Genomic DNA, 12,227 nt, shown 5'->3' with positions numbered 1-12,227 from the left:
GAGAAATGCTTATGTGATGCAGAATTATGAGGTATTTCTAAGTACTACCATCATGTAAGAAAGAAACATAAAATCCTCCACTAAATTTCACGTGGTTTTCTTACTCCCACGTAAGCAACATACTCATAGCTGTAATTTTGTATTTACATTATATAAGAAGGTAGTTAAAAATTGGGGATATCATCTATTATAAAGAAAATAAAGCTATGATTACCCAAATTGAAGATTTAAAAATCTTCAAACACATCTACAATTGTCAATCAGGCCCCAATATTCACATGAGGAGTGGAGAGAGGACTACAAAAGCAAGTCTACAGGATTTCTCAGTTTTACAGATGAACACACATTTATGTGCAAAGTATAACAACTATCAATACTGAACTTGATAAAGCTTCCTGAGAATAATATAAAATGTCCCCAATGCTGGAGATATTTTTCAAGGTAAAAAATCATCTTCCAGGGATGACTGTGTATACTCTGTTGGCAGGTGCCCCTTCTTTATAATTCTATGATAATAAGTAGGTTATTGTAGAGAACAATGATCAATTATGATTGCATTTATGTGATGTATACATAGGTGTGTCCATTATATGGAGAAATTATTGGCACAAGATAAATCAGAATACCTCCAGAAATAAATAATTGTTACCTTTATTTCTTCAAGAGGGTTAGTTCTTATTTAATGAATACAGATTAAGAACCTCCTTCATATAACCAGAAATTTTAATTTTGATTAATAAAAGGATCAAATAAAATGCTTATTCCTTTCTCTCACTCTATTCTCAAACAGATCTAAAATGGCTGTAAAGATTGAATGAAACAGTAAGATAAATTAGTTAAGTAAGTTATGGATACACAAAAGACAAGTTAGAAACCTTAAAGAAAAAATGAAAGAGTCAAAAATTAATAATTCATAAAAATCAGATAAGGCCTAAAATATATTTCACTTTGCATTATCTGGAAACATGGGTTTTACTTGATTAAATATAAGATTACTTCAATAATTTTTTTTAAAATGATGATTAAATTTTTCCTTTTAAATTGTTTTTAATTGATATATAAAAGATATACATATTTGAAGGGACATGTGGTTTGATACATTCATAGAATCTCAGTGTAATTGGGATATGTGACATGTTAAATATTTGTCTTTTCTTTATGGCAGAATCATTTCAACTTTTCTCTTACAGCTATTTTTAAATGTACAATATATTAATTTTAATTATACTCACCCTTACCTTCTCTTTTCTTTTTTCATAAAACCATCTATAAGTCATTCAAAAGAAATTGAGCCTCTTTTTCATTGCCTTTCTTTTCTTAATTTGCATGAAAATAATTGCTAACATATAGAGGGTTGCTGCTCTCATTTAACTCATTTCTGTTGTCTTTTCATAATACCCTGTCATCTTGACTCTCTTATTCAAACTTTGTATTCATCTTGCCCTTTGTCAGTGAATTCTTCCCCATCTTCCCCCTCCTCATTTCTCTATCTGTTGAGCTGTTCTTTTGGGTTGCTTTATAATTCCTTCCTTCCACAATTTCTAACCTATAATGATTTACTCCCCTCAACTTTTACAAATCCCAATCCTGTACATCCTTCCTTTTGTTATTACATTTGTTTTCTATTATGGCCTTGAGGAGGTCCATTTCTTTATAGTATTTTTGTCTGCATTCTGAGGATGAGGCGGTATACTAAAAAATATGTAGAAGAGAAAAGTTTTTAAAATCGTAACTTGCCTCTGTAAGGCCACAGTTCTCCAATGACAGAAAGGAAGGTTTCAGAGGAGCATCAGGTGATGGAAAGGAAGGATGTGAAAAGCCCTGAACTTTGGCTGATGTTGTAGGAAAGGATTCAAGCACATCTTCATTTGGATGATCACAGATCTTGTCCTCAAACACGATTCCATCATCTGTTCTCACAGTACAATATTTTGCTTCTACTACAGTAAAAAGGAAGTAAAGAATATATGAAAATATTTGTAATGAACAATCAGTGAATAACACAAGAATAGGTAATCTTCAAATAGCTTACAGTTTTTCCTGGATCTCTGAGAAGCAGTAATTAAGTTTGTTAAGCTTCGTTGTGGAACACCCTAGAACAAAAAACAATAGCTTTAAGAATAAAAAGTATCAAACTGGTAAAATAATTATAACATTGACCATTACTATATGATCTAACACAAAGAAAAGAGGATTTGGAGTCACTTGGATGTAGATTCAACCCTCAATTCTGTCATTTACTAATCTACATCTTCTCATGGGGTGAAGATTATGAAAAGATGATACAAATGTCCTCAAAATGTTACTCCCTTTACCCATACTTCATTCTTCTACAAATACTATAATATCCATTAGATTATATTCTTAACCAAAACAGCCTAGGACAAAAATGTACCTAGTCAGCTTAAAGGATTATTAAAATAACTATCATTAAGATACTTAATCAATTTTGAGTTATATTGTGAGATGTGTTTGTATGATTCACATTTGGACAAATTATCTCTTGCCGGAGAAAATGTTCGAGTTTGGTTTTTAGTAATAACTTATTTTAATGGGTTGGCTTTGCAAATAGTATCAATCGCTTCTATTATGTTTGTCAAAATGCTAAAGATAAATTATTGTATAGATTCAGGTTCTCCCAAGAAAGAGAGAAAAAGGAAAAATAAACCCCGTGAGGCAATGATTGTTGAATGAAAGCCACAAAGAGCTACTCAATAAAAAGCTTTAACTAAATACGATGACGATGAAGACAGACAGGCACTGAAAGGATAGACAACTGAGGAAAAGTATTCTGCGAGGAGAACTTTAGGCTGGGGTAAATCATTTTTAAAAGGTGGAGGAGGAAGAAGAAACAAACAAAAAGAGACAGGACCACTCAATCAAGTATGTGCTGAAACCATGGCAGAAAGAGAAAATTGTATGATAAGGTACATGGAGAAATACATATACATATATAGATAGATACAAACAGATAACAGATTTTAATTCAGAGTATATCCATAATAAAACTTCTTAGTATTTACAATTCATTTTTGTATATATTTCTGTAGTAAAGAATTTAATTTTCACTCTCTGGCTGGCTGGAGAGGCGGCCGGCAGCGGGGCTGGCTGAGGCTGCGGCGGCGCGACTGGGATGGGACCGGCTCTGGGGCGCAGGAGCCGCGGCGGCGGGGGCCGCTCAACTCGGGCCAAGCGCGGGGCAGCGGGCGAGGGCGCGGGGCGCGGGGCTCCGGCGGCCCCCGACTCCCCGCCCGCGCACGGCCGAGCCCAGGAGAGCGTGCAGAGGCGCAGCCGAGGAAGCCCCGCCAGAGCCGGCGCCGGCATCTGGGGAGGAGCGGCGCGCCGGGAGCGAGTCGGGCCGGGCGCCCGGGCGTAGCCGCCGGGGCTGCTCCCGGGAGCCGCGGGCCGGGCCGGGCGCGCGAGAGGACCAGCCCCGCGCCGCGCCCACCGTGCGCCGAGGACCGTGCCGCCCCCGGGCCGGGCGCCGCCGCTCGGGCTCCTGCTGGCGCCCACCGCGCTCCGGTGCCCACGTAACGCCTCCCCGGACCCCATCCCCGACCCGGCCGCCGCGCACGAAGTTGGCTCCCAGCGGGCGTCTGCCTCCTCCTCAAGTCCGTGGCAGCTTGCGTCTCCTGGACTCGGACAGATCTGGGGGGACCCTGGGAACCCAGGAGCCCTCTGCCCAAGTTTGCCTTTTGCCTAGCGCGGGAGCCCGCCTGCCTTCACCCCCAAACCCCAAGCTTCCCTGCGGACCCTTTCCGGGCGCACGGGGCAGCAGACGGGATGCGCTCAGCCTCTCCAGGAGGGTGGGGACGCGCCTCCAGGCATCTAGCCCCATCCCCGCCCCGCCCTGCCTTGGGGCAGCATCCTCAGGCCCTGGTTCCTGCGGGGTTTTGCCCTGGTAGGGTGTTGGTGGACCCCTTTTCCCGCTCCCAGCTGCCCGCGGTCGCATAGTTGTGCGCTCCCGGGACACCTGCGGGGCCCCAGCCTTGAGGTCCTATCAGCCCGCGCTGTGTACCTTGGCAGCAGCCCTTCCCTGTGCCCCGCGGCCCGCCCCTGCTTTCCCGAGGTCTCTCCTCCAAGGTTTCCCCTTCCCCAATGGCCTTTCCTTGGCCAAAGTGGAGCCCCTCTGCTCGCCTATTGGAAACACAGGCTGCCCCAGTGCCCTGACCCCGAAGCGGGCGGGAGAGGATAGCGGTGGCCAGGCGGTGATGCCCAGAGCCACTGCCTGGGTACCAGGGAGCTGGACTCCCTCCTCACACCAGCGCAGCTGTCGCCAAAACCTAGCCAGTGGGGAAATCAAAATAGTCTGGTATGTTCTGTCTCCAATGGAGTTTGGGAGCTTTCTATCACCTTGATGTGGCTACACGTTGGTTCTAGAAGAAGCTCATCCTAAAATGACAGTTCCCCCCCTCCCCCCCCCCGACCCCAAGCAGTGGAGAAAATACTAAAGGCTCGGATGAACCGGGCACAGTCAGGAGCAGCATTCATGTGCATTTGAGATCTCCGTTCTGCAAACCTTTCAAGATCAGGACCCATGATTTGGCGACCAGGTAGCTTTTGCTTTAGAAGATCTCTCCTCATTTCTTTCTTTTTTTTTTTTTTTCTTTTGAGACAGAGTCTCACTCTGTTGCCCGGACTAGAGTGAGTGCCTTGGCGTCAGCCTAGCTCACAGCAACCTCAAACTCCTGGGCTTAAGCGATCTTTCTGCCTCAGCCTCCCAAGTAGCTGGGACTACAGGCATGCGCCACCATGCCCGGCTAATTTTTTCTATATATATATTTTAGTTGGCCAGATAATTTCTTTCTATTTTTAGTAGAGACGGGGGTCTCACTCTTGCTCAGGCTGGTCTCGAACTCCTGACCTCAAGCAATCCACCCGCCTCAGCTTCCCAGAGTGCTAGGATTACAGGCGTGAGCCACCTCGCCCGGCCTCTCCCCATTTCTTTAAGAAACCACACAGACAGGTAGAATGCAGTAGAAAAATAAAACTTTAACTTTTCCGCTTTAACTATCTTGGTAAGGTTGCAGTTAGGAGCAAACCTTGCATGTCACCTTGATGTGTGTTGTATTTGCATGGAAAGAAGTAAGTATTCCTTTGAGAGGCCCTTAAGTGACCCCAAATATTTCATAAAACCTTGGCTTGGAGAGGAAAAAAAAGAATTTAATTTCATTACCATAAAATAATACATTACATTATTGAAACATGGTCATCTTCCACTACCTGGAAGCTATGCCATTATTACTACAGAGATAAAAAATCAGAAACAGAAATATTCCATCAATTTTGTACTTGGAGAAAAAACTAGTAATCTGAATTTTAAAGATTAATGTATAGTTTTAAAAGATATTTTTAACAGAACTTGTGTTGAAGATAACAAAAACTTAAGGAATTTTAATCTAAAATCCTAATCTAAACTTCTAGTTGGAGAATACTAGAAAATAAGTCCCTTTCCTATTTATATGTTTCTAATTTATTCCTTTTTATTTTTTTTTTTATTTATTTTTTTTTTTTTTGAGACAGAGTCTCACTTTGTTGCCCGGGCTAGAGTGAGTGCCGTGGCGTCAGCCTAGCTCACAGCAACCTCAAACTCCTGGGCTTAAGCGATCCTACTGCCTCAGCCTCCCGAGTAGCTGGGACTACAGGCATGAGCCACCATGCCCGGCTAATTTTTTTTTTTTTGTATATATATTTTTAGTTGGCCAGATAATTTCTTTCTATTTTTAGTAGAGACGGGGTCTCACTCTTGCTCAGGCTGGTCTCGAACTCCTGACCTCGAGCGATCCACCCGCCTCGGCCTCCCAGAGCTAGGATTACAGGCGTGAGCCACCGCGCCCGGCCTATATGTTTCTAATTTATTCCTTTTTATGACATATTTTCCCATAATAACTGTCCTGAAGTTATACATTCTAATTATTAAAAGGGAACATAAATTTAAAATATATTTTAGAAATTTAGTAGATTCAATTCTTAATTATATTATGAATATTATATTACTTCTAAGATTCCTTTATAATATTAATATTCTAACATTTTATTTCACTAAAATTCATTTATCTATTCATTTATTCACATCCAAAAAATATTGAAATGCTTCTTACATGCAAGATTGCATTCTACATACTCCAATACACACACAAATACGTTTCCTAACTTCTAGTAGCTCATAGTAATATAGAAGTTATAAAATTATTATTGAAATAACTAGGAAAAACATGGAGTGGATATAGGTTAGATGGCTGACTAGAGACATCAGAAGCCAGATCATCTCAAAAAGAAAAGAAAGTTTCAGGTGTTCAGGTGAAATCAAAGCCCAGGTGATCCATCTTTTGCTCCTTCCCCCACCTCAGTGGGGAGTAGGGTCCAAGCAACCCTGGGAGCTACATGACCCCTCCCAAAGCTTAAGGCATTTGTATACCCTACCTGGGGGACCAGAGCCTACCATGGGCACAATAGATTAGCTCAGTAACTGGCTCCTCCACACAAACTAAAATCAATGACAGCAGAAACAACACCATAGCTAAACACAGTGCCTTCCATCTCAAGCCATTAGGGAGCAGTGGATTCGTATGCACAAGTACAGTCCACCAGCTTGGAGCTTAAGCTGGGGGACTAAACTCCCTACACTCCATTGGGAAGAGGTGAAGACAACAAGTCAGAGGTAACACAGGTGGTTCATCAAACTTGTATAGAATGGTTTTCTGTGACCAATTTTCTACTATAAACATAAAATGATGATAGGGAAGCCACTGCTAAATTTTAAGAGAAAATACTATACAAAATTAGATTCAGAGTAATAAAATTAATTTCACATGAAACCAATTTACCTTGGTATTGACACTGAAGTCTTCACCATATGATGTAGGTCATATATCATCAATACCCATGTTTCTGGAAATCCTTTAGAGCAAAAATGTACAACAAAAAAAGTGAATTCATCTCCTTAAAATAAAAACATCTGCAGGGTTATATCCCAATGCACCCACCCAGAAACAATAAAACAAGGTGAAAGGTCAGTTATGTATATACTAAATGATGTTTCTTGATATAATTATTAATAAAATTTGGTCTCTGTTTTAAGAAATATTCCAGTTATTTTACTTCTGTCTTCACCTCTCACAATCTATGAAATAGTCAATGAAGACTTACTGTTAGTTTCATAACAAATATTGACAGCCAATATATTGGCAAAGCCTGAGTATAATATGTCTTCACAAATTGTCTATTCACCTAATGACTGGCATAACCTCTCTTACCTGAACTGGAAGACAGAGATAGAAAACAAGGTAGAAAAATATGCTGTCCCTTCTCCATTACATATCTCTGTTTCAAAGACTGTATCACTCAGAAAATTGGCAGTCTTGCTTCTACAGGAAGGAAAGCACCTAAGAAGGCCCTATTACTTCCCTTTACTCTATAAACCATACAGGGATTCCCCTGAAACACTTAAAATGTTTGAAAGATAAATGTACAAAAGACAAAGAAAAATTTATATGTTGTTATTGGGGATATTCTTTCAAGAAAGAGTACAAAATAAAAAATTGTAATTTCCAGTTATTTTGCCTATATAGGTCCAGCCTTATGCAGTTCTATATAAACTAGCAAACCCTTACAAAACCTTAATAGGCACTCAGATACTCAAGAAGAGAGACTACTGGAAAAAAAGAATGCTGGTAGTCATACTTCTATTTCCCAAAGTACTATCTAAGTATCTTCTTCCTATGGGCTCCCGATTCCAGATCCCTCTTCTGCAGGGCTCCATGGCAGTCTCCACCCTTTCGATGTTCAGTCTAATAAAGCACAGGTTCCTGAAGAAATAGGCTCAAATGACCAAGAGCAGGAACCCTCTATTTCCCCCCTCCTGATAAGCAGACTAAATGGAGTCTCAGTCATCCTCTCCCAGAATAGGCATGTTACCAGCTACCCCAGCTCCATGACTGATTTCCCAGCAAATCTTACCCCTGCTGTACTCTACATGTACATGGGAAGGACATCAGTGAAAGGGGAACAAAGGCAGAGGTGAGGGGACACATGCCATGGGCCACAGATCTATGTAATTCAGCAACCTCTACCCTCCTAGTACTCAAGGGGCTGTAAGCCACCCCTGTGTAGGTTGGAGTGGAAGCAAACGATACCACATTCCTATCTGCTATAGAGACTCGTCCCAGTGGCTCATATTCTTTTAACATCTTTTTTTTTTTTTTTTTATATATATATATTTTTTTTTATTTCAGCTCATCATGGGGGTACATAAGTTTAGGTTATATACATTTTCCATGTCCCACCCATCCCCCCGAGTCAGAGTCCCAAGCGCGTCCGTTCTCATTCTCCCGACAGTGCACCTGGCACTCATCATGTAGTCATACCTCCATCCCCTCCCCCCCCACCTCCCCGGGTCTGCACCTTCAAGCATGACCATTCCCCAGAGGGTGTGCAACGCACTCATCATGTAGGCATACACCCATCCCCTCCCCCCACCCCCCATCCCAGTCTGATATCCAATTGGTATCCTTCCCTGATGTACATTTAGGTGATGATCAGGGAAACCAGTTTTCTGGTGAGTACATGTGATGCTTGTTTTTCCATTCTTTGGATACTTCACTTAGTATAATGGGTTCCAGCTCTCTCCAGGAGAACCAAAGAGATGTCGTATCATTGTTATTTCTTATAGCTGAGTAGTACTCCATGGTATACATATACCACAGTTTACTAATCCATTCGTGGATTGATGGGCACTTGGGTTGTTTCCACATCCTTGCGATTGTAAATTGTGCTGCTATAAACATTCGGGTACAGGTGTTTTTGTTAAAGAATGACTTTTGTTCTTCTGGGTATATGCCCAATAATGGGATTGCTGGATCAAATGGTAGGTCTACTTGAATCTGTTTAAGGTATCTCCATATTGCTTTCCATAGGGGTTGCACTAGTTTGCATTCCCACCAGCAGTGTATGAGTGTTCCTGTCTCTCCGCATCCACGCCAACATGTGTTGTTTTGGGATTTTTTGATAAAGGCCATTCTCACCGGAGTTAAGTGGTATCTCATTGTGGTTTTGATTTGCATTTCCCTGATGATTAGGGATGTTGAGCATTTTTTGATATGTTTTTTGGCCATTCTTATGTCTTCTTTTGAAAAATTTCTATTCATGTCCTTTGCCCATTTTTTGATAGGATTGTTTGATTTTTTCCTGCTGATTTTCCTGAGTTCTAAATAGATTCTTGTTATCAGTCTTTTATCTGATGTGTAGTATGCGAAAATTTTTTCCCATTCTGTAGGCTGTCTGTTTATTTTCATGACTATTTCTTTGGCTGTGCAGAAGCTTTTTAATTTAATCAGGTCCCAGTCGTTTATTTTTGTTGTTGCTGCGATTGCCTTAGGGGTTTTCTTCATAAATTCTTTGCCTAGACCAATGTCTGTAAGAGTCTTTCCTACATTTTCTTCTAGAATTCTAATTGTTTCCCATTTAAGGTTTAAATCTGTTATCCACCGTGATTTAATTTTTGTGAGAGGTGAAATCTGTGGGTCCTGTTTCAGTCTTCTACATGTGGCTATCCAGTTTTCCCAGCACCATTTATTGAATAGGGACTCTTGTCCCCAGAGTATGTTTTTGTCTATTTTGTCAAAGATTAGATAGTTATATGAGGATGATTTTATATTTGGGTTTTCTGTTCTGTTCCACTGGTCTGTGTCCCTGCCCTTGTGCCAATACCAAGCAGTTTTAAGAACCACAGCTTTGTAGTATAGTTTGAAGTCTGGCAGATCAATACCTCCCATTTTGTTTTTATTGCTTAAGATTGCTTTTGCTATACGGGGTCTTCTCTGATTCCATACAAAGTGTATAATTATTTTTTCTAAATCTGTGAAAAATGATGTTGGTATTTTAATAGGAATTGCATTGAATCTATAGATTACTTTGGGTAGTATAGACATTTTAACGATGTTAATTCTTCCAATCCATGAGCATGGTATGGATTTCCACTTATTTACGTGTTCTGCAATTTCCTTCCTTAGCGTTTCATAGTTCTCTTTATAGAGGTCCTTTACCTCTTTAGTTAAATATATTCCTAGATATTTTATTTTCTTTGTTGCTATTTTGAAAGGTATTGAGTCCTTAATTTGGTTCTCCGATTGAATGGTATTGGCATATATGAATGCCTCTGATTTGTGTGTATTGACTTTGTAACCTGAGACATTACTGAATTCGTTAATTAATTCCAGGAGTCTCTTGGTTGAGTCCTTGGGGTTTTCCAGATACAACATCATGTCATCAGCAAAGAGTGAGAGTTTGATCTCTTCTGTCCCTATTTGGACACCTTTGATTCTGCTCTCTTGTCTGATAGCTCTCGCAAGGACTTCCAATACTATGTTGAAAAGTAATGGGGACAGTGGGCAGCCTTGTCTGGTTCCAGTTCTGAGTGGGAATGCTTTCAGTTTTTCCCCATTCAGTATGATGTTGGCTGTGGGTTTGTCATATATGGCTTGTATTATTTTTAGGTAGGTCCCATTTATGCCTATGTTGTTAAGTGTTTTTATCATAAAAGGGTGTTGAATTTTGTCAAATGCTTTTTCTGCATCTATTGAGAGGATCATATGGTCTTTATTTTTGCTTCTATTTACGTGGTTAATTACATTTATAGATTTTCGTATGTTAAACCACCCCTGCATCTCTGGGATGAAGCCTACTTGGTCATGATGAATTATTTTTTTAATCAGCACTTGGATACGATTTGCTAGGATTTTATTGAGGATTTTTGCGTCTACGTTCATGAGAGAAATTGGTCTGTAGTTTTCTTTTTTTGTTGCATCCTTTCCTGGTTTTGGTATTAATGTAATATTGGCGTGGTAGAATGTGTTGGGGAGAATTCCATCCTTCTCAATATTGAAGAATAGTTTATGTAGGATGGGCACCAGTTCATCTTTGTATGTATATCTTTTGACAGAAACTTCAAGTTTCCCAGTTCCTTCAATTAAACAAACAAAAAAGCAGCAACCTGTTCAGAACTCCCTTGAAGCCTCTATTTTAATGTGCCTTGCTAGATAAATCCCAACATCCTTACTCATTCATTCATATGATTTGTCTTTATCAAACTTGTCAGAAGCCCCAATATTCTGATCTCTTTTCTTAAACCTGTATTTCTCTCCAACCCAGCATTGTTTTTCTTCAAACTTGGCCTTCCACTGCTAATTCCACCCTTATCCACTGCCACTGGGTTCAGCAGTTAATTCCTTTCTTATTCTCTTCCACTGGGTTCACTAGACCCACTCCTCCATCCCTTTCTATTATTAAAACACTCACCCACAGGATGATAAAGAAGGAAGAGTACTGGGCTTTGAATGAAGACAGATGAGTTCAAATCTCATTTCTACCATTTACTATATCCAAATAAATCACTTAAATATCTTTGGGTTTCAATCTTTTGTTATTTACCAAAGTAAAGAGTTTCAGGTGTGCTACCTGAACAACTACTTGACCAGGATGTTAAACACAGATAAAAGTACCAGAGGATATTTTTATTAATCTCTAAGATTCCTTAAAATCCTGAATTTCTCTGTGCTTTGGATTCTCTGTGTGGAAAAATGGGGAATATTTAACTGGCATAAATGAAAAAAAAAACCAATAAAAAAACAAGAAATGCAAAGTAGAAAGCAAAAAAAAAAATTAAGACAAAATTATAGAAAATCACAGAACAACAAAAAAGACTCTAGAAAAAAAATAATAAAGGTTCATTGGATTAGGCAGGGATACCAGCCTAATGGGAAAACCAAAGGGGGAAGTCAATTAGAAAAATCAATTAGAAACAACTTCTAAATAGACACTAAGTATAATTAACATAACATGTCCTATATGTAGATATCCTTCACTAACAGTAAAATAATTCCTCTCTAGGACTTGCCTGGTCTTGCTTATGTAAAACCTATGGTCCTATGGCCACAGTGAAGTGAGATCTGCCCTAAAACATTCGATGTTAAAAATAAGGACCACTGTAATTGTCAAATATGTCAGGACAAGCTCTTGGAATAACCAGACTTCTAAGAAAAACTCTTGATGAGAATTAACATATAACTAAATCTGACTTTCTGAATTGATCTTATTTGTACCTGTACCTTGATCCCAGTACTGCACAGGTTTCTACTGATCTATGCTAGGGGGCAAGAAAACAGATTTGGGAGCCAGGCAGGCTGATAATCAAACTATGGGATCATGGGGCAATTAATTATCTTCTTGGA

The 12,227-nt window shown here is 40.0% G+C and overlaps 1 long non-coding RNA gene across 1 annotated transcript; it reads right to left on the bottom strand.

The window, feature by feature from the left end:
• Positions 1–1,753: 1,753 nt before the first annotated feature.
• LOC123632798 lies at positions 1,754–6,846 on the bottom strand. The gene is made up of 3 exons (XR_006733462.1): positions 6,828–6,846; positions 2,033–2,093; positions 1,754–1,940 (listed from the first exon to the last, which is right to left on the bottom strand). It is a non-coding gene; the product is annotated as an uncharacterized LOC123632798 (long non-coding RNA).
• Positions 6,847–12,227: the final 5,381 nt, after the last annotated feature.

This window comes from Lemur catta, chromosome 2 (genome assembly GCF_020740605.2).
Source record: "Lemur catta isolate mLemCat1 chromosome 2, mLemCat1.pri, whole genome shotgun sequence".
NCBI classification, from domain to species: Eukaryota; Metazoa; Chordata; class Mammalia; order Primates; family Lemuridae; genus Lemur; species Lemur catta.
The sequence above is the reverse complement of the archived record's forward strand: the minus strand, read 5'-3'. Positions and strand labels throughout refer to the sequence as shown.